This window comes from Mus caroli, unplaced genomic scaffold (assembly GCF_978045245.1).
Source record: "Mus caroli unplaced genomic scaffold, Mus_caroli_1 scaffold_16, whole genome shotgun sequence".
In the NCBI taxonomy this organism is placed as follows: Eukaryota; Metazoa; Chordata; class Mammalia; order Rodentia; family Muridae; genus Mus; species Mus caroli.
The window spans coordinates 78984639-79008172 of NW_028227271.1; the positions used below are offsets into that span (position 1 = coordinate 78984639).

A 23534-nucleotide genomic window follows, 5' to 3' on the forward strand; every position below is an offset into this window, starting at 1 on the left:
CTGCTTCCTTCCTTCCTTCCTTCCTTCCTTCCTTCCTTCCTTCCTTCCTTCCTTCCTTCCTTCCCTTCCCTTCCCTTTCTCTTTCTCTCCTTCTCCTCCTTCTCCTTCTTCCTCTTCCTCCTCCCCCTCCTCCTCCTCCTCCTCCTCCTCCTCCTCTTCTTCTTCTTCTTCTTCTTCTTCTTCTTCTTCTTCTTCTTCTTCTTCTTCTTCTTCTTCTTCTTCTTCTTCTTCTTCTTCTCTCCCCCCTCTCCCTCTCCCTCTCCCTCTCCCTCTCCCTCTCCCTCTCCCTCTCCCTCTCCCTCTCCCTCTCCCTCTGCCTCTCCCTCTGCCTCTCCCTCCCCCCTCTCCCTCTCCCTCCCTCCCCCCTCTCTCTAACCTCTCTAACTGGCAGCACCAAGTCCTCACACATGCCTCATGGAAGGCAGTTCTGAAGATGTCTCGTGGTTGGGTTATCAAGGCAGTGATTTCAGTCATCTAGACATGGGTGAGTTGTCATGGCAATGATTTCAACTGTCTGCCACCGGTTTTCTGTGTCTGTGACTCTTGTGTGTCTGTGAATACACAGACTGGAAAGAACAACTCATTGGGACAAATGATTAATTTTGGCTCAGGGCTTCAGGGAGCAGGGAAGGCATAATGGACAGCTGTTAGTGGCCCAGGAAGCTGGTGGCAAGTTTGGTGGGTCAGGAAGTAAGGAGTGTTAATGGAAGCATCCAGGGACATTACACTCCAAGGCCCCTCCACCAGTGATCTCTTTCTTCATCCAGACTCCATCTCCTAAAGGTTCTTCAACCTCCCACAAGCTAGGGGACAAGATCCAAAGCACCAACCTGTAGGGTGGTGGTATTGAAGTTTCAAATTATAATACCGATATTAATTGTTAACCAGAATATAAGTCTAAATCAGAAAGTCACCAATTTAATTAGAAAATTATCTCATTTGCTGGACAAATATAACAAAACAGAAGAATTTTAAAAGTAATTAGTTCATAATCCATCTCTTTAGGTAACAACTGTTATTTTCTTCTTTTGAGATGGCCATACTCTGTAGCTCAGGCTGGCCAGGAACTCACTATGTAGCCTATACTGGCATAAAACTCACTCGGAACCGAAACTGGTCTTGATCTGGCAGTAATCCTCCTGCCTGTGCCTCCTGGGTGCTGAGATGACAAGGGTATGCCTGATTTTCTCTTGCCTTTTCCATCTATCTTTCATCTTCTAGGGTTCCTCTAAGGTTTCCCTTTTGGCTTCCTAAGAGCTGTTCACATTTCCACAGACAGTTCCACAGTGTGTGGAAAGACGACACATCATAGCGGATGCAGGCAATATGCACTGGAAACACGGCAAACCTGAGGGTGGGGTTGGGGGGACGGGTGGGAAGGAGAGGCGAGTGTGTGTGAGGGATGGGGGGGGGGTAACAGAAACAAAATGTGCATGCAAATGCTGTATCAAACATTTGACTTTGAGTACTAATTAAAAATAAAAATATCTGAAGTGTAACTTTAAACATGTGAAACTTGAGGAGCTGTCTATCTTCCTATAAAGGATGAAACTGACAGGAAAAAATTCTGATCAATTGATGTTTAGGGATTAGACTGTAGTTGACACCTAGTGTAGTCTGTTGAAAACAAAAAGAATTATTTCATTGTAGCACAGGCTGAGGAAATTTACTTAAGTGGCTGCCTTGGTATTTCCTCACCTCTGAATTGAGTAAATTAACAGTTCTTAATATCTTTTATATATTTCTCACCTGTTGTTCATAGTAATTCAGAGGAAATATTGTTCATTGTGTGCTTGATAAATTCAGTGTCATTTATCTAGGCGACTCGAAGCTGTATACATTCAGTGAACATACTCAGTGGGCAAAGAGATATTTAATGATCAAATACAGAAGCATTAACGATTTATTACAATTAGATGTGCTTACCAAAGCAACATACGGCAAAACAAAAACCTAAACATGTCAAGAGAACACAAGAGAAGCAATTGTTCCAGTGATTGTATCTATGTCAGAGTTTAATAAATACAAAAGATAAAAGATAAAAAATAAGTTTTGAGAACATAATAAATACCTTAGGCACTGTATGTGTATCTTTGTATGTTACAGAAACTACATCATCGTTTGTGATTCAGCCATCTTCTAACTCAGTGATGGATTGAGCACCAAAAACAGCCCACATGCATTCCTCAAAGTAGAAACCTTTAAGGCTGTATCAGGTGCTGATAGTTCAGTAAAGTTGCAATCAAGAAAACGTATAGAATGCTGAACTGAAGAAAAGCTCTGGATCAGCCACTGGGACTTTCTTTAGTATTACATTTTATTGGCAGACAGTGATCAGAGACATCGGTGCCACATTAATTTAGGTCTCTGGAACACAGGAACAGCAAATGGCACATTGTCACAGAGAAATCAAAAATTTCTGGGGATTAGGCATCTTTAGGGTACAGGGCCTGCTGTTAATCCTGGAGGCTTTTCCCAAAGGTTTAGAGAATCCTGCTAAGGAATGAGTTTTGGGTGTAAGCAGCTGACATGAGCTGTGTATGATATTTTTTGAGCTTTAAGGAAACAGGACCCTGTCAACAATGTGCTTTCCAAGCTATGATAAGATCTTCCTGCTCAGTCTGGAGCTGCTCTCCGGAGCCCTAGACTCTGACTCAGTAGAAAGCGGAAACCAAGGCTTCCTTCCCCATTGGACCTGTTTCTACGTGGCAGAACTGTCTGGAAGCTCTCAGCTCAACCTTCAGCTCCAGGATTTGCTCAATTCTTTCTGTATTGAGCTCAACCAAAGACCTCATTTCCATTTCAATACATCCCGCGCCCCCAAAAGGAATCTTTTCCCATTAAAAGAAGAAAGCTTTGTTTAGCCTATTCTGTAAGATCTTAAATATCAACATCAGATTTTAAAATGTACTTTCATGTGCTACCAAGTGTGAGTTGCATTGGGATGGGTATGAATTGTCTTTGGTCAATGAATCCTGTAAATTTTGGATATAATATCTCTGAGATAGGTCTGCTTAAGTATAGTAAGAAAGCTATTTACTAAGACTCAGAAAAAAAGAAGACAGAAGTACCGGATGGTGGAGCTGTACAGGTCTCTTCTCTCTCTCTCTCTCTCTCTCTCTCTCTCTCTCTCTCTCTCTCTCTCTTTCCTCTCCCCTCCCCCTCTCCCCCCCCCCCGTCTCCATCTCCCCCTTCCTGTCTCTCTGATGCAGATGTGTATGCATTCATGATCTCCCTGTGTAAAATTAGATCAATGAAGAAAATGACCACGAGGAGGTAACAGTTGAGTGAAAGCCATCACTTGGTAAAGCTTCAAGCTTCTAGAACATGCCACACTGGAAGCTATCTAAACCATGCACTGAACTAAGGAAAGACAGGTGAAATGTATCTCAGAAGAGTGAGAAAAACAAACAAAAACCCAAACCCTTTCACCACAGGTTTAGACACCAAGCATCCTGCTACAGCTTCCGTATTGATAGAGTAAGCAGGATTCATTAGGACAAAAAGCCCAAGTTAATCATTACTGTCTTGTAGTGATCTCAGCCACCTAGTCCTCCATCCCTTTGTACAGTCCCCCCCCCCCCAAATTTCCTCTCTGCTTCTCTCATTAGACCTTCATATTTGGGAGGGAGTGCTGCTTCTGCACAGGGGCTAAGTAGCCTTTGATGATCTCTGTTCTAGCTTTACTCAGAGCAATGCTGGCATGATCAAGTCTTGGTACTTAAAAGCGACAGAGAATTCAACTCTGACTCTGCCATCGTGGAAGTCACCATTCTTCCAGGTCAGGTGAGGTCACAGAAGGAGAGCTGGGCCTGGCCTCCACCGCGTTCCTCTCAGAAGGAAGCCAGCTTTATCTGTAGGCGAATATGAGGAAATCTGGCTTTGAGGTGATTGCTGGAGAGTGAATTCCTGTTTTTCCTTCCTCCTTGTTTAGGACATGAAAGGGACAGCAGTGTGTTCTGTGTAAGAACTGAAAGTGGAGGTATGTGCACACATGAGCCATCTGTCAATATACAGAAAGTTATTTATTTATGTATTTATTTATAGATGGGGTCTAACCACATAGCTCACATTGGCCTCACCCCAAACCTGTGACTCCACTTGCCTTCATTTCTGTGTGCTAGGAGTACAGGTGCACACTGCGCTTCCTTTAGAAAGTTCTTCTCATACCTAAAGTATCCAAATAGCTCAGCAATTAGCAAACCTTGAGATGTGTAATTTGATTTTTAGCCATAGCTAACAGAACTGAGAACAGAACATTCCAGTGAACCAGAAAGGAGGACGGAGGCTTTGTTGCATGACTTGATATCATTAACAACACTATTCTATTCCCTTAAACTATAACTTTTATGATAAATTTACGCTGCGGCTAAAACTTTCAGCCAAATTCATGTGAAGTTGACTGGTTGTGGATGGTGAGTGATCTCTGAGAAGACTGAACTTGGTACATGAGGAAGCAGCTACCTTTGGCTCTCAGGGTACTCACAGGTAGCATTGTATTTAGTATTACACAAGGCAGGCAGGAAATCCTTTTGAACTTTAACTCAGCAAGAACTTTAGGTGTACTTCTAATAAAAGTGACCGCTTAAGCGCTGGAGAGGTGACAGCTCAATGGTTAAGAGTGTATACTGCTCTTCCCGGGGACTTGAATTTAATTTTCAGCATCTACACAGGGTGGCTTATAACTTTCTCAAGTCCAGCTCCAGGGGGATCTGATACCTCTTGTTTTTTCAGGAACCTGCACATATCTCCTCCTCTACACATATACATTATTAAATAAATTATGAAAACAGCAAGAATAATAATTTCAAAATGCCAAAGGTACTCCTTGAGACTCGTGTTTGACTTTGAGGACAAGGTCATTAAATCAATTCTTGTCATCCAAGCATCAAGGGTGGTCAGTTAGCCAACCTGTTGGGCAGAGGGAGGGTTTCTTCAAGCTGCTTTTGCTATCTTCACTAAATCCTCATATTAGATAAGTGCTGGGACTATAGGGTTTGGGACTGGTCATTATAGAAGTCAGTACAGGAAAGCAACTGCCAAGACTTTGGTAGAAAGAATCTATCACCCCATAGCATGCCAATCAGAGAGAGAGGAGAATGTTTCTCATGGTGCCTCTAGGAAACCATCCAGCAAAAAACCTCATCAGTTGGAAGACAGCCTTAGACTAGGAATTCCCTTTCCCGTACCTACACAAGCAGAGTGTGAGGTGTTCTCGTATCACTTCCTGTGGCTTTACTTCATACTCATTCACCTGTGTTTCTTTAGGTATGCCAGACTGAGACACACTCTCTCCTGTGTCTGATTTTTAGGTCATTATTTTAAAGAGGATTTCTTAGGATCATGAAAGATGTTCCTTAATCTTTTTGATTACCCCAGGCCAGGCAATGATACCCTAGAACAGGGGAGAATGGTTCACTAATACTCGAGATCATTTTCTAACAGCTGTATTTAGCAATTATTTGAAAAGGTTTAAAAAAATGTTTTAAAAGGACACTGAATACAGGAGGTATACTTGTGTTTGTCACTGAGTTCGAAATGTTTTAAAATCAATCAGCCAGGTTGAGGGGGAACTGGAGAGATGTCTAAGGGGCAGACAGAGGAGAGACAAAGTATTATAAGATGCTGGTAGAAAACGTAGATTAGGAATATACCTGTTGTGATTATAAAAAGATAAATGGGTATAAGAATATGTTGTATGGGGGTGTGGCGAGGTGTCGGGGAGAGGGTGTCTCAGTGGGCATCCCTTCTCCCTGAGGGACCAGTCACGGGATGGTACAGTATGAAATATTTATTTAGGGCATGGGGAGGGGAGTTAAGAGAGTAGTAGAGGCAGAGAAAGGCAGAGAGAAAGAGAAGTAGAGAGCAGCCATGACCACGTGGAGAAAGGGAGGAAGGGAAAGTCTAAGCCTCCCGTTGATAGCAGACTGACCCAAGGGCGAGACACGTGGCAGCTAAAGTCTAATGCTCAGTTAAATATCAATTTCATGGGTTTAAGTCCCAGTTCTTCAGATATAGATACAGGACTTTTGTAAATATAACTGGTTAAGAAGAGGTTACACTGAAGTACAATGGGATCCTGGCCTGAGATGATTGATTTCTTATAAAAGAACAACGTGTCGGAGAGACGGGTGTGCCCACAGGGAGTGTGTATAAGCTGACCAGAGCGTCCTAGAATAGACCCTCATAGCCTGACACATTGATTTTGGACTTTTTTTCTGTAGAACATGTGAGACTATGATGTATCCTACAGAAGCCGAGTTAACAAACCACATCTCCCTCTGGGATTGGCTTCTCCAATCTGTATCTGGCCATTGTGGGCTTTACCACTGAGTGAGATGGTCTGCAGGGCCTGGGTCTCTCCCAGATGCTCACACCAACACAGCTTCTATGTGCTCCTGTCACTCAAGTGTCAGAGAGCCAGAACTGGGATGTCTGCTTAGAGAGAAACCTCTGTAAATCCCAGGACTGGGAAGTCAGGTCCGCTCTCTTAACAGTTCCCATGGGTTCTGTACACTCTGATTTTGCCCTTTCTGGATTCTTGCCCTCATAATTTTTAGTTAGAACCCTGCCTTCTATCTCCTTTTCCTCCTTACCACTGTCACTGAGTTTTGTCCCCCACTTAGAGCACAGTTAGACTTACGGTTCCAGTCTGATTCTCATCGTGAAACGTCTCCAGCATCCCACTTGAGTTCTAAATGATTTGCCTCCATCCAATGTCCCTCCTTATGATTCATGCTTCTGTGGGATGGACAAATGCTCAGGCATGTTCCTGTCACCATGGTACCACCAAGGACAGCATCATTGCCCAGAGGAATCCCCTTCGAGGTTTCTTTTCTTTTCTTTTCTTTTCTTTTCTTTTCTTTTCTTTTCTTTTCTTTTCTTTTCTTTTCTTTCTTTTCTTTTCTTTTTTTCTCTTCTCTTCTCTTTCTTTCTTTCTTTCTTTCTTTCTTTCTTTCTTTCTTTCTTTCTTTCTTTCTTTCTTTCTTTCTGTCTGTCTGTCTGTCTGTCTGTCTGTCTGTCTTTCTTTCTTTCTTTCTTTCTTTCTTTCTTTCTTTCTTTCTTTCTTTCTTTCTTTCTTGTTTTTCGAGACAGGGTTTCTCTGTGTAGCCCTAGCTGTCCTGGAACTCACTCTGTAGACCAGGCTGGCCTTGAACTCAGAAATCTGCCTGCCTCTGCCTCCCAAGTGCTGGGATTAAAGGCGTATGCCACCACTGCCTGGCTTCCTTCCCTGTTTCTTTTTATTTAACGGTTTCCGTTCTCCCATGCCCTGGAAATGATCTCAGTGTTTACCCTGCTCTGCTTTGGTCAATTGTCTGTCTCAGGAAAAGATGTTCTTTGTAATTCCACTTTGAGGTAGGAACCATTTTAAATGGGCTTTCTTTAGTGTATTACTTTCAAGGCTATGAGTGAATACCTGACAAGAAATTCTTAAGAGAGAAACATATAGCTTTGAGGCAGCTGGCGACATCGTATCCAAAGTCAGGGAGCAAGGCATGCATAGGAAGTAGGGCTAGGCTATAAGGCCTCCAACAAGTCCCCACCCCCAACTCCCAATACATCCATTCCCTTCTGAAACTCAGTCCCCAGGGACTGAGTGATAAGTGTACAACTTTGTGGAGAATATTCCAGATTCCAACCATGACATGCCCCTGTTGGCTCTTCTTGATGCTTCTTGTGAGTTTCAGAAATGCAGCGAAGTCAACATACGTTTCTTGTCCATGTGAATGTACTGAAGGAAGCCTACGGTAGGTAACTGTCAGAGGTGGACTCTTGGGAGCTCTCCCAGATAGAGTTCCTGAGAGGTGGTGGGACCATTATAAGGTAAGGTCTAGTGGGAGGTTTTAGTTCTTAGGGTACACACTTTTTATTTTGTTTTTATTTATTCTTCTTTCATATGATACACCCCAATTGTAGCCTCCACCCTTTCCAGCCCACCCTTTCCCCGCACCCAGATTCACTCCTCCACAGTTTCATGTCAGAAAAGAGCAGCCCCCTAGGGATATCAACCAAACATGGCATGATAAGTTACAATAAGACTAGACACAAACTCTCAAATCCATGCTTCATGAGGCAATTGAGTAGGAAGAAAAGGATCCCCAGAGAAAGCAAAGGAGTCAGAGACACCCCTCCTCCCATTGTTAGAAGTCCCACAAGACCGCCAAGCTACATAACCATAACATGTATGCAGAGGACCTAGCACAGACCTCATAGGCTTCATGATTGGTACATCAGAGCTAAGTGACACTCTTGAATGGGTGGGGTTCAGTGCCCCTCTTTCTGTTTTACCTAGAAGCTGTGTGGTTTCACTCCCCTGTGCAGTTTTTGTATAATGTGATGACATAAAACTTGAAAAACTACCAACCAAAGCCAATCCTCCCCCTATAAAGTGATCATCTCAGACATGTGTTACATTAATAGAAACTGACATTTATATTTGTGTTTTCCAGATAATCTCAGATGAGGAATTGATTTAAGAGCGGGGGATTTATGATGAAGTTGAGAGATGGGACCTTAAGATTCTCAATTAGGCTGGCAGCTTAGATAAACACTATAAACCTATTTACTGAAGACATCTTTATTGAGCACTGGGCTTAGTGCGGAATATTTCAGTCTCTTTCATTGAAGAACTTATCGCACTCCTCCTGTGGGATTTAGAGGCGTAAACATGAGTCAAACCCAGTCTGGTAAAGTGCAGCAGCAGGAATGTGATGGACAGATCTGTTGGGAACGCAGTACCAGGTGCATAAGTCAGCGCTGACTTAGACATCTCATTACATGTATTGCTCCAGCAGTCGGTTTCATCTGGGGTAGATATAGCTTCCTTCTAGGACAAATGAACGTTCACAAGGCAGAGTGTTAATTTTACATTATTCTAGAGGTGACACACTTTACCGGGAAAGGTGGGCTGATGAGTCACTTAGACTTCATAGCCTATACTATCTTTGTCACATCACCTTCATCTCCCACAACTCTGAAAAAGTGTAAAAACCATTCCCGGTTTCTGGGCTGCACAAAAAAAAAAAAAAATTGGCCACAGTCTGGATTCAGGTACAATGTACAGTGTGCGCTGTAAATCATTTTATGGAGCTCTTTAAATCTTAGAAATCCCTCTGAAGGAAGGTTCCTAAGACAGACCCATGACTCAAAGCCAAACGTCTGCGTATGGGGGCTTTGTAGCCTTGCTCACTGGCTGCAGCTCTGTGAGAGGCTTGTTTGTCTGAGGCCTCGCTGTGTGGCTTGCACAGGCTCATGCTGCAGGGTGGATTTACTCTCCCACACTAGTGTCAGGTTTGGCCACATGGTCTGCCTCTGTGAACCATGAGTGGGGATGTGGTGTGCTTCTTCCTGGCAGACGCTGCTGAGCCAGTGTGTGTGGCTGAACCATCACTAGGCTCTGTTACTGACTGGAAGTGGCATCACATTTCATGCTTCTACCATTGTGTAGACCTGCCATTGTGTGAGATTCTTCTCTTGTATAAAAGTATGACATTTCATGCAGCGGCCACTTAGAGGCATGCCACTGTGTGGATCTGTCATTGTGTGGATACGCTAACTGGTGGAGCTGTGGTTGTGTGACTCTGCCATTGTATGAGTGAGTCATCTGTCATTGTGTGGCTCTGCCATAGCCTGGATGTATTGTTGTGTGGGCAGGATGCTGCATGGAATCTGCCATTCCACAGGCATGATGTCCTGTGTGTGTGCTATCTGCTTTCTCCTTCCTCGAGACCAGTGGCACCCGGCAGCCTGATGCCAGAGCAAAGAGCAGAGCCAGCGCCACTTTTCAGTTTGTCTGAAACAGGCAAGAAGTAAGCCATCCCATCATGGTGGCACGCAGACAGACATGTTGTTGGAGAAGTAGCTGAGAGTTTTACATCTAGTTCTGCAGGCAACAGGCAGAGAGAGAAAGATGCTGGGCTTGGAATGGCCTTTTGGAGAACTCAAGGTCCATTCCCAGTGACACACAGCTAGCCAAAAAGGCCCCACCTCCTAACCAGGTCAAATAGTGCCATTCCAGGTGACCGTGTGTTCAAATCTTTGAGCCTGTGAGGGCCACTCTCATCAAACCGCCACAGAGGCCAAGACGATCTTTATTGTCGTTACTACATAATCTAAGAAAGTGATCCAGAACACAAAAAAATCTGCATCCAATGAAACTTTCTCGGTCTGGCCTTATACAGCAGAATTAAGCAGGCATGTGTCAGAAACGAGGAATTTATTTATAAACCATGAGAAAACACACACACACACACTTTATATACATACATGTATATAATTAATTATAAAGTTGGTGCATTTTAATGATGGGGTAAATCTGTTATACTGGCCAGGAATCCTAACTGAGGCAAGGTAGTAAAGGGTAAACAGCACACATGTCAAGCTTACATGGTTAAGGCAGCCAACTCACAGGAAATAATACCACAAAACTTGCAAATATAATTCATATTTATGAAAAAGTATGAACATGGCCCCTATAGGCTCGCAGCAAGTGACACTATTTGAGGCATGGCCTTGCTGGAGGAAGTGTATCGCTGGGGTTAGGCTTTGAGGTTTGAAAAAGCCCATTCCAAGTCCGGAGTCTCTTTCTGCTGCCTGTGGATCGAGATGTAGGACTTTCAGCTACCATGGCTGCCATGCTCTCCGCCATGAGGATAATGGACTAAGCCTCCGAGACTGTAAGAAAGCCCAGATTAAAGCTTTCTTTTGTAAGAGTTGCTATGATGATGGTGTCTCCTCACGGCAACAGAACACTCTGACAGAAGTTGGTACCAGGGAGCAGGGTGCTGCTGTGGTGGCCCTGACCCTGCCATTTGTTGGCAGAGTGTGGACTTTGGATTAGGAAAGCAGTTGGATACTTTATATGGGGGCCAAACTAGAAGGGGCTTGGAAGAGAGCAGTGCTGAGACAAAGTTAGATGATGACAGTCCAGCGCAAGTGGTTTCAGAGGAGAAGAATGTTAGTAAGTGGCCCAAGACTATTCTTGTGATACTCTGGCAAAGAATGTGAGTGCTTTCTGCCTTTTTGAAGAAGAAGAAGAAGAAGAAGAAGAAGAAGAAGAAGAAGAAGAAGAAGAAGAAGAAGAAGGAGGAGGAGGAGGAGGAGGAGGAGGAGGAGGAGGAGGAGGAGGAGGAGGAGGAGGAGGAGGAGGAGGAGAAGGAGAAGGAGAAGGAGAAGGAGAAGGAGAAGGAGAAGGAGAAGGAGAAGGAGAAGGAGAAGGAGAAGGAGAAGGAGGAGAAGAAATCTGCCTGAAGCTAAATTGAAGAGTTTTGGAGTAACAGCCTGGCAGAGGAGATTAGAGAAGATTTCAAGGGAGCCGAGTATTCATTGGTTAATATCGTTCGCTCTTATACGCTGCTCTATAATGAAGAGGAGCAAGCTGAGCACTGAACGTACAACAGGCACAGCCTGAGGAGGGAAGAGTATGGAGGAGCAGAGAGAGGAGTGTAATGGAGCTAAGTGCACCACTCGAGGAGATAAAACAATTTAAAGAAAAGCCTGATGCTAAAGACAATGAAGCAAGTGGTGACCTCAGGCAAGACTCCACCTGGCTAAGCTTCCAACTTATGAGAAGGAAGAAAGTAAAGTTTGCATAGTGAAGGAATCCATAGAAAGCAGAAAGCTGAGGAAAATGTATTTGAATGAGGGGGCCATGTTCCAGCCCCAGCAAGTAGAAGAACCAGCCAGCTTCGGCCAAGTGGTTCTGCCTTTTAAAGTCACTAGTCATGGATACAAGAAAGGGGTTGTGGAGTCTCCCTCCTCGGCTAAAGAAAGCCACTGAGACCAGGCATGTGTCTAGGGTATCCCTGCTTGTAGACAGACCTAGAGAGGTCACTGCATGTGACGTTGTGTATAAGAAGCCTGGATTGCCTTGGAGATGCTAAAATGTTACAGATGTCATAGTGGTGGGATACCTGCGTAGGAAAGCTGCTAACAGGAAGTGCAGGCAGCCTTTCACTGCTTTAAGACTTCATGCTTAAACATCATGAAACAATGTATCCAAAGCCACAGAGATAGTAAATGGCAGAGCCAGGACTTGAATTCAGTCTTATCTGGCCTGGACGATACCAGTATCTTTTTTTTTTTTCTAGTTCTTCCTCTGTGCTGCTGCTGAAAGTCTAAGGACCTTGAAAAACCCAAAGCAGCTTGGAATCATTGTGCCCCGTGTACGGGTTTCAAGGTAAACATCTTTATAGCTTTAGATGGTCCAGAAGACATCACAAACCACATTGAAGGATTCAAGCAAGGAAACCCTCGAGGGACTTTGTGGACCATAGAGTCCCCTTGATATTGATTAAGTGATGGCATCCAAAGGAAAACAGGAGTGTGTGTCGGGACACAGGCTGCATTTACAACAGGTGACTTGTCCTGAGTCCTCCGATCCATCCTCAGCCTGAGTCCTTAGCACTCAATCTCCTATTTTCTAGGGTAAGCATAATGTGTGTCCTGAAAACCGGCCTCTGGAGGGCAGCTATTTGGATTCCTATTTCTGATTTACTGGAGCAAATGTCTAGTGTTTCAGGCTGATTTTAAAAATGGTAACTTGTCAGGAGGCAGAGGGTCCCTCTGGGACCCAAAACTGGTTTTTGTCCTCTTTTCTTATAGGACCATAGGAAGAAACTCTGTATTTAAATCACGTGGGTTGAGACAGGGGTAAGGCTTGACGGTAAAGAGTGAGCAGGAGATACAGTGGACAGTGTGTATGCTGCCCTATTCATATGCTGGGCTGGGTTCATTTGGGGTGTTGGTGGTGAAATTCAACATGTTTTGTGCACTAGCGAGACACCCCTCCCCCCATTTTCCAGTTCACCTGGACTATGGTTTATTTTAAAGTTCAGCTACTTGTGATTGTAATTATAGGCCCTGTAACTATAACTAAGGGACTGTATTAATCATTTTTAGTGTTGGGCTCACAGTACCCAACAGCAGCCACATAAGTCGGGGAGGGCTTATGCTAGCTCATCGTTTCTGTCCTTCTGGGGTCAGGGCCTTGTGGAGCACCTCCGTTCATGGCAGCTAGGGTATAGGAGAGGAGGTTTATGTTGTGGCAGAACCAAAGGCAGAGATGAGACAACGAAGTGAGCAGGGATAATGTTCCCCTAGGCACTTACCTAGTAATCTACTTCCAAGCTAGCATCACACGCAAGGCTTCTAGAACCTCCTAGTACAGCCCCACCTGCCATGAATAAACCTTCACAACTGAAGCTCGAGGAAGGAGTAACCCACACATTCACAATCAGTATCATAGATTTCAGATAGAAACCATATTAGGTGCTTAATTATCATGAAATTTAAGGTCAGAGTGAGGGAGGAGAGTCAGGAAAAGAAGGCAGGGTGGCTGTGGGTTAAGGGATGAATTAGGAATGGGGGGAACACAGACACAAGGTAAGGAGTTAGGATTGATTTTCCCAGCTCTCTGAATGCTCTTGGGATCCTAATGGGACTGCATTGAATCTGTAGATTGCTTTGAGTCGTATGGCCTTTTCTACATTGGCTCTGCTTCATAGACATGGGAAGTTGATTTGTTTTTTTAGTGTCTGGTCAAGTTCTCGCTTCAGTGGTTTCAGTTGTCATTGTAGGAGTCTTTCGACTTCTTTCTTACTTTGGGTTCCTCCTAGGTATTCCAGAGTGGGGTTTTGTTTGTTTGTTTCCTGACAAAGTTCTTGACAAGTTCATTTTTGTTATTTGGGAGAACTGATGATTACTGAATGCTGATCTCGTGTTTTGCTGCACCCTTGAGTGTTTATCATATGCCAGACTTTCTGATGGAGTCCTCAGGGTCTTTTTAGTACAGGATCATTTCTTCTACTTATTTCTTTTCCTTGTCTTATTTCTACAGCCAAGACTTGAACACTGTATTAAATAAGAGCATAGAACACAGACTCCTTGTCTCCTTTCTGATCTTAGAGAAAATGCTTTTTCTTTTTTTTTTTTTCAAGATTTATTTATTATATGTAAGTACACTGTAGCTGTCTTCAGACACTCCAGAAGAGGGCGCCAGATCTCGTTGCGGATGGTTGTGAGCCACCATGTGGTTGCTGGGCTTTGAACTCTGGACCTTCGGAAGAGCAGTCGGGTGCTCTTACCCACTGAGCCATCTCACCAGCCCCGAGAAAATGCTTTTTCATTTACCCTGTTTAGTATAGATTGAGCATAAGTTCGTTATATACAACATTAATTGTGATGAATTATAGTCTTTCTGTTCCTAGGCCCTTCAGGGCTTTTACTAAAAAAGGATGTTGAATTTTGTCAAAGGTTATTTTCTGCATCTATTGAGATGATCACGTGTTTTTTTTTTTTGACCCAAGTCTATTTGTGTGTTGTATTATATCTGTCAGTCTATGTCTATTGAGTCCTCTTTGCATCTCTAGTATGAAACCAACTTGATCATGATACATGATCTTTTTAATGTGCTGTTTGAAATCAGTTTGCATGTATCTTAGCATTGGAAAATTTCTGTCAAGTGTTCATCAAAAAATTGCTTTATAGTTTTGAGTGTGTGTGTGTGTGTGTACATGTGTATACATCCATGATACCCACTTGGATGTTGGAAAACAACCTGTAGGAGTCTATTCTTTCCTTCCTCCATGTGGCTCCTGGGTATGAAACACAGGTCATCCATCAGTCATTGTACCAGTACCTTCACCCCTTGAGTCAAATCTCAGCTTTGATATCATGTGATACTGGCTTGACAGAAAGCAGTTGGCAGTGTTCCTTTCCTTTCCATGTTAAGGAATAGTGTGAGAAGTAGAGAAGTATGGTGTTATTTATTTAAGTTCTGGTAGAAATTGGAAGGAAACTCCAGCAATCTGGACTTTCCTTTGTTGGTAAGCTCTGTGTCATTGCTTCAATCTCTTTGCTTCTTTTCTATGTGTAAGACATTTCTGTTCCTTGGTGGTCATATGTGTCTAGGAATTTATAATTCCTTCTTTTGGAATATATGTTGTCAAAGTATTATATATATTATATGCTGTATAATATATGTTATATGTTATATTAATTTTATCTAATTGGGGTCACCTTTTCTTTGGTTATGCCATCTAAAGGTTGGCTGTCCTCGCTTATCTTAAAGGAGCAGATGCTGTTAATGCTTCTTTGCATCATTCATTTAGTTTTTATTTATTAATATCTATTTTGTTCTTTATTAGTCCTTTTAACCTATTGACTTTGGAGTTTGACTTGTTATTTTATTTTATTTCATTTTATTTTATTTTATTTTTTGTTGTTGTTGAAGATCTTGGCATGAATCTTAAGTTACTTGAGATTTCTAATTTAAAAATATTTTCATTTATTCTTTGAGAAATTCATCAACTCTTGCATGTGTTTTGATCATACGCACCCCACTCCTTTTCCTTTCTTCACAGGTCCACCCACCCCTCTTAACCCCTCCAAATGTCATTTTCTTGCAATATAATGCTAAGGGAGGGAGTTTGCAAGCCCCTCCCAGATCCGCACTGAAATGTTCACTGGTTTGATCTTGTAATCAATTCAGATTAATGGGTCTGGATGGCCTACTGATGAGATTGGGTGGTGAAGTCACCTGCTACTATTACATTTGGAGCTATCTCTCTTTTTATGTCCAATAGTGCTTGTTATATAAAACTGAGAGCCCAATGTCTTCTGTGCATATTTATTTACAACTGTAATGTGGGACTGTGATAGGCAGCCTATTTTGGTTGAATGGGGCTTGCTCCGGTGACCAAGTAGAGAACTCTACAATGGACAGAAAAGTGAGCCACATTTCCAGAGACAGGTGCCTGACACCACAGAGCCCCCCAACTCCATAATTCTGTGACACAGACTCCATAGAGACAGGTGCCTGACACCACAGAGCCCCCCAACTCCATAATTCTGTGACACAGACTCCATAGAGACAGGTGCCTGACACCACAGAGCCCCCCAACTCCATAATTCTGTGACACAGACAATGTCCCAAGCTTCTGGCATTCTGGCTAGACTCCACCCCCACAGTTACCTGACTATAGCCAGGTATGCTCCTCCCCACAGTTACCTGGCAACAGCAAGATAGCCCAACCCACTATAACAGGGGCTGCTTGGCCCCTCCTCACTCTCTTTAAGCTCTCACCTTTCTTACTCTCTGCTCTAGCCCTCCTTCTCTCTTTCTCTTCTCCACTCTCTCCACTTGGCCATGGCCGTTCTCTCTCTTTTTATACCTTCTCTCTTTCTTCCTGCCTTTTTACAATAAAGCTCTAAAACTGTCTCTGTTCATCAAGGCCCACCATGCTTAAATGATGGGATAGGTTTTCCCCTAACGAGCTGCGCCTAACCTCCTGGCCACGGACTAGACCAAGGCCTCTTGCCCTCGTGGGAACCATCAAGTGCCCTCTCCCCCTGCCCTCTCCTCCCTTTGACCCCGGGGCTCAGTGCTGCCCTGGGGCTCCCATTTGTTCTCAGCTCCTCCACGGTATCCAGTGTGGGATGCTGTAGGCTGAGAACCTGGTGCCTAGGACTGGCCCTTGTCCACCACCTGCCGAGCTGTGGTCAGTGGCTTCCCACAGCCAGACTCCCACCCAGGGCCTCGTGGAACGCATGCAGCAGTCTTCTGCATCTGCCCACCCAGACTATCTTGGTGGACAGTCCTCCTTAGTAATATGTTGCTACATTCTTTATATCTGTGACTAATTTTGGCTTAAAAATCTATTTACCAGATATAATTACAGCTATTTCTGTTTGTCTTTTTATAGCCATGTCCTTGGCAAATAGACTTCCACCCCTCACTCTTGGTCTGGTGTGACTTTGGTGGTGAGGAAGTATCTACACCTTTACCTGTTCCCTTAGCTTCTACTTCTAACCTGTGAATTGTTTTCTAAGGACTATCCCTTGCCCATGTTCTCAGAGTTCTTGTATGTATAGTCACACTTGGTTTTCTTTCTTAGTTTGCTTTGTTTTCTTCATCTTCTACTGTAGTATTCGCTTTATCTGACTTCTTGCCTGATATTCTTTCCTTTGCTTGATCTAGACTGTTGGTATTGTTTCCTGCTGTATTTTTTTTTAATTTGGTTAAGTGAGTTTTAAAAATCTCAAACATTTCTGTTTAATTCTTTTTCAGTGATATGTGTTTCTTCTAGACAGCAGGTTGATTCTTTTTTTTCCCTTAAAACTTCAGTTAGTCTATAGCTTTTTAACCAGAAAATGAAGGACATTTACCATTAGAGCTTTTATTTAGAGGGATATGATGACTAATCTTGGTTGTCAACTTAATTGGTCCCAAATTGCTGGGGACCTGTTTCTTACATGCAAGAAGTCCATTAATGATATCCTCTTTAATGTCTTCCTTCAATCATAAGGAAATTCTAAATAAATGTGGTTACTACACCTGAGCTATTGTGAAATCCAAAGAGCTTTCCCTGCCCCTTTGGTAGATCGTTGTGAAAACTAGGTGCCCATTTGATGGTTTGGCCCAAACAAATGGCTCCACTATAGCTTCCCAGGTTGGAGAGGAGGGCCAGCTAGTGAAAGTCTCATATCTTTCTATTGCTTCGAATCCTAAATTAATTTACACATTTGCGGAATGATGCTTCGAGTACCATTTGTGTTCATTGAGACTGATACTATGGAGAATCAGAGGCTCTCTCTCTCTCCCTCTCTCTCCTCACCCCCTCGCCCACCCCCAGAACTATACAGGGCTTCTCAATATGCATGGTACTCAGATGTGGGCGCTCTGTACCCCACATGGAATGCTGTTCTTCCTGTCATGAGAGAGAAAGAGAGAGAGAGAGAGAGAGAGAGAGAGAGCAAGCATGCATGATTGCTGGCTTGTTTCAGCGCCAGCAGAAGCCTCAGATGGCTCTCCCACCTCTTTTGAACTCCAGCTCCTCCGCTGACTCCCTTCCTGGGGAAATTCCTCGGGCTTAGTATTTCAAACATTGTAAGCAAGCAGGGACAGCGGAGGTGGAGTATTATATTTTTGAAAGGAAAATGCACCTGAAATATGAGCCTGGAGGTGCCTGTCATGCACTGCTGAAGCTGGAAGAGTGACTGTTATAGCTTGTAGGGGGTGGGTGTGGAAGAGAGAGGGAGGAAGGAGTGGAGTGTGATTGACAGGGAAACCACACAACAAAGGTGCCAGAGTACCTAGGCATATACAATCATGATCTCTTTTTAAAAAAAAAGGCATGAATATGTGTGTAAACGTGTATACATGTTTGCTTATGGACAGGGAATTATCTCACTAAATCCAAGGCTTGCCGTTTTTAGGCTAGGATGGTGGCCAGCAATATCCCTGTTTCTATTACCCCTCAGATGTCCTGGGGAAGCAGATCAAAGAAAATATCGAGCAGGCGGAGCTGCCCAGTGGGCCTCTCTAGAGTGGAGATCATCTGTTTCTGTGCTGACCCAGCTGTCAGTCGCTAGAAGAGGGTGTCAGATCCCCTGAACTGGAGTTACAGACCCTTGTGAGCTGCCATTGTGGGAGCTGTCAAGTGAACCTAGGTTTCTGCAAGAGCAATCTGTGCCCTTATGTGCTGCGCCATCGCTCCAGCCCAGGCCTTTTAGGAAAGGTAGCTCTTTCTAAAACTGTAGTTTTATTGTGTGTGTGCGCACTTGTGTATTCCTCCCTCTGTCTCCCCAGCACTTCTAATGTGGCGGCGACAGTGGCTGAAGAACTCACCTTGTAGTTCCGTTTGCCTTAGACAGCCTTCACTTTACAGAATTGCCCATGCATAGTGGCTATGACCTTGGCAGTCTGGTTCAAAGGCCTCAATCGGTCAAAGCAGTATGCACCACTGAGCAAGGAATTTTACTCTCTCCCTACTTGTGATGGGGCCTGCTGCTTACTCTCCAGGTTGAAGAAAAGCTACTTGAAACACATTTGTGTTCCTGTCTCCATAACCTGGTCAACAAGTTGCTTGGGGAGTCAGGAAGAAAGTTCAAGGCAGATATATCTCTCACCCACCATGACTCTCCCTGCATTCCGAGCCCAGCTTCCTAAACAGCTGCACAGTCTGTGGGATTTATTACTGGGGATGCATCTGAGCTTATTTTCTGAATTCAAGTCTCCAAGGCCCTGCTTCCTTTCGTTGTTTGTTTTAGAAAGTTTATCCATCTGTTTTGTCATTTTTTTAAACCTCGGGATCTATAAATTTAACTGTGATCAAACAACAAGATTTCCTGCTGCCTTTGCAGCTCTGATTAGTAACTCTTGCTCATTGACCTCACCTGAGACTCCCTGTCATTCCTTACTCAACCAGTGACACATGAAAACAAGGAGAAAGAAGAAGGAGAAGAGGAGGAGGAGGAAGAGGGAAGAGAGGAAGAAGAGGAGGGGGAGGAAGAGGAGGAGGAAGAGGAAAAGGAGAGGAAGAGGAGGGGAAGAGGAAGAAGAGGTGGAGAGGAGGGAAGAGGAGGGGGAGAGGGGAGAGGAGGAAGAGGAGGAGAAGGGGGAGGAGGAAGAGACTGTTGGCTACTTGGTAGTTCTTATTGCTGCATGTTAAAGGTGAGAGACCTGTGAGTGAAAATGACATGCCCAAGGTCTCACAGAACTGGAACCAGCCCAACTCTCAACCACAAGCTTTCCTACATCACACTGTGTGTCCAAAGGTGCTAGATTCTGAGATTTTATGGAAAACGCTACTTAATTTCCTCTTTCTGAGGTTTCCCTCTTATTCTGTACCGTTGTTCTGGCGTTGCAAGAAGACCTGTGTTAGTGCATAGTCTGCTGCTAAAACAGAACACCTGATGGTATTTTGTAAAAGAAAGGGATCAGGTTTAACTCAGAATTTTGGAGGATGAAGTTCAAGATTAGGAATCTTCACTTGTTTGGTCTGGCAGAGACCTTGTGGCAGAAAATATTATAGATGAGGATCTGCCTGACCAAGTAGCAAGAGAGGAAGCCAGGGAGAATCAGGTTTGCTCCTTAAACCTACTTGTTCTAACAGGAACTAGTTGGGCTCCCGTGACCCCTCCAGAGGACAGTACTGTTAATGGCCTAACTATACTGTAGTAGACTCCACTTATTAAGGCCTCCACCAACTTTCAATTCTGTCACACTGGAGACCAAACTTGCAGCCTCCAAAGTTTTGATGGGGATGCTCAAACCAATCCATGTATCAAATCTTGACTTTAAGTTTATGAACGGAAAATGAAGCTATTCGTAAGTATTGGGCAGTACTACCTTACCTACCCACCTCTGCTTCTCAACCATGTTCCGTGTTCTCAGTATCACGGAATTCTGTTAAGAAGCCGTGTCCCATTTAGCATTGGACATATGTTCTGAGAAACACTTCATTACAGTATTTCACCCTTGTGTGACCATCGCAATTTCTAGTTTCTAGTCCAGGTGTTTTGAAACTTCTCTGTGGCAAATGCAGGCCCTTCTCTGTTAGCTTCATTGCCTTCAGTGAATCAGACTTGTTGACAGCTCCCATCCCATAGTTCCTGCTCTTGATAATCATTATTATAGTGGAAAGGGGCACGCCTGACTAAGCAGCAATAACCAGCCCTGAGTCTCCCCTTCAACATCCTTCACCACTGTTGGTTCACTGCCTGGTCAGTCACTCAACATGGGTCCTTACGGGCAGCATTAGTGCTAGACCTGGAATGGTTAGGGCCACAATCAGCACAATAATACGACATTAACTTCAGCACAGGAGAAGAGTATGCAGTTCTGAGGTAATCATGAGGTCACCAGGACCACTGAAAGTATAACATGACAGACTTACACAGAAGTCCTTATGGGTAGAAGAAGGACAGGCTAACAGACCGATAGACGATGCAGGACAATAAGCGCACAAGTCCCAACCAGTCACATTGCTATTGTCAAGCATCACACTGGTCACAATGGCACTTTCTATGGTCTTACGTAGCAGGTGGCACAGTAGACCTGTGAGTGTCACGCTCCACTGTGACAGCTGTGGTGTCTCTAGGTGACAGGAAGCTTTGGACTGTTTTACGGTCTTATGAAACTATCATCACTGAATTATTCGTTATTGACAGAAACATAGAGCACATTGACATCTGACAGGCAATGAGATTCATGTAGGGAGAGGTTGGAAGTTTTGTCCAAGGTCACACAGGAAGCAGGATGCAGAGTCAGAAGATGAATTCGAAGAGCCCCGGACCTGTTCTTGAGAGCTCTTCTAGCAGCCCAAAGGGACTGGCGCCTCTCTTCCCTTTGTCCATTCTTTCCAAGCAGGGTAGTTCTAGATTAGGGATACAGACCTGCCAGTAGAAAGAAGAAAAGCAGGGAATAGAGGGATATTCTGAATTAGACCTGGGACATTCTTGCACGTTGATGGATGAAAATCCTGAAGACGGAGAGTTCTGTCCTCATTTCCTCCGGATCTCCCTGTTCTCCTCGTTATTATTCCTGCTGAGGATCTTGCTGATGGTTCTTGATGCTGATCTTGTCATTGCTTTTTGAAAGTAACCTTCCTGCCGACAAAGAGACCCCCTTGGCTTGCTCAGCCTTTCCTTCCTTATCCTGAATAACACCATAGCCACTGACTTGCTCTGTCAATGCTTTTAAGAAAGAGCACTGTGTCAGTTTCTTTTCTCATGGCTGTCACCTCACAAGCAGTGACAGGGGAGGGTGGCTGACAACGTAAGAAGGGATAGAGTCGGTCACGGCAGGGAGAGCACGGTGGCAGGAGCATATGACAGTGGGTCACATTACGTCAACAGTCTGGATGCAGAGAGAGATGAGTGCTGTTGTTGGACTCCTCCTCTTTATAGGCAGCCCAAGGCTCCAGCCCGACGAATGTCACATTGCAGTTAAAGTGGGTTTTTCCAGCAGTGTCAATCCACACTAGAACTCCCTCATGTACAGGACCAGGGGTTTGTCTCCGAGATGATTCTAGATCCTGTCTATTGACAGCAAGTAATGATCATCACAGACAGGAAAGCAAGATTCCCTTCAGACATCCTCTATCAGGACCAACTTAATTCAAATAGCCCCCATCAAGGTCAACTCAATTACACACCCACCATCAGGGATAACACAGTTCAAACATCCACAGTCAGGATGTACCACAGGTTAAGTTCTCTACAGAACTCTAAAGCACTGCCAAAATACAGAGAGAAAGACCAAATATGGGTTGCTCTTTATGGGAACCAAGAGTAATAAAAATCCAGAATAATAAACTTATGAGATATAAATCTGAAACCACATAAGGGGAGGGGTGTTTTGAAGATTGGTTTTAAATCACTTTCTTCTCCCTTTAAAAGTCTATTTATTGAAAGAAAAAGGTTTCATAGACATATGTGTGTTTTGCCCCTATGTATGTATGCATGTATGTATGTATTATGTGTACCATGTGTGTGTGTTGTTCCACAGAGGTTGGTAGAGGTTGTTAGAACACCTGGAACTGGAGTTCCAGATGGTTGAGAGCCACCATGTGGGTGCTAGAAACTGAACCCAGGTCCTCTGAAAGAGCATCAAGCACTCTTAACCACTGAGCTATCTTTGCTGCCCCTATTTATTGTTAATTTCAAAAGTTAACGATGTGTATCCATGTGTGTCTTTGACGGTAGGTATGAGCAGGAGCCAACAGAAGGCTTCAGAACTCTCAGACCTGGAGTTACATGGGAGTGTGAAGAGATATGGGTGCCGGAAACCAGCCTCTCTCCAGTTCTGCAAAATGCCAGTGACAATACCTGCCCTCAGATGTCCTTGTGAATGACTCCGCCCAGATGAAAGAGTGATATTGCCGTGAGTCACAGGGGAGGGAGGCGGGGAGTATTGGGCAAATGCACATACATAACGCGCTCAGGAGCTGAGGTCCATACGTCCTTCTATTCTTATCTCTCCCAGGGCCGATCCATCCCAGCACAGTCAATGCCAACTGGTCCTCAGAAGATGCTTCCACGTTCTATGGACGCTCAGCCTGGCAAACAACTGCTGGCAGCCAGTGAGGCTGGGAGGGATGGAAACTGGGGATTACTGCTGAGGTATACACAAAAGTGGAGGAAACTTCCCACTCAGGGAGGGGATAGAGAGGAAAGGAGATTGGCAAGGAAAGAGACCTGAGCATGCGCAAAGGCTGTGCTCATCACTTGTGACATGGTCCTCCTTTGTGTCTCTGGAAACAAGTCTAAGTCTTCCAAGTTTCCTTTAAGATGGATAGGTCTAATTGCCAGCGACATTAGATAATGCTAAGCACACCTTTAAGCTAAAAGGCAAATGGGGAACCAGAGCCATTTGGTCCGCACACTCAGTTTATGGTTCCATCGGTCCCTTTTCCTTTTCCTTTGGCTTGGTGACTGGAGGGCTTCTCAGTGGCAGAGAAGAGTGTCACGCCGCTGCGTGTGCTTCTGCAATCCATCAGGTGCAGAAAGCATCACTTGTTTAGAGTTTAACACTTTGCAGAGGTAAGCAGATCATTCATTATTATAATTTAGAAAAGAGTCTTAGTAGCTTGTGCATGGAGAAGTGATTATACTTTCTGCTAAATAAAATGGCTGTCCGACTCATAACAGGGATGCACTCGTTTTATGGCAGAACGCTGTTTATGCACATTGTATGCTGTTTTACCTGTGAGACAGCCTGGTGAGCTTTCTTAGGGAGTTTATATTTTGGC

General features: G+C 44.1%; 1 long non-coding RNA gene across 1 annotated transcript; it reads left to right on the top strand.

Annotated features, from left to right (window-relative positions):
* The first annotated feature begins 3682 nt into the window (after nucleotides 1–3682).
* On the top strand, nucleotides 3683–22951 carry LOC110310943 (uncharacterized). Its single transcript, XR_015045616.1, has 4 exons — nucleotides 3683–3786; nucleotides 3935–3982; nucleotides 22489–22666; nucleotides 22769–22951. It is a non-coding gene; the product is annotated as an uncharacterized LOC110310943 (long non-coding RNA).
* The last annotated feature ends 583 nt before the right edge of the window (nucleotides 22952–23534 follow it).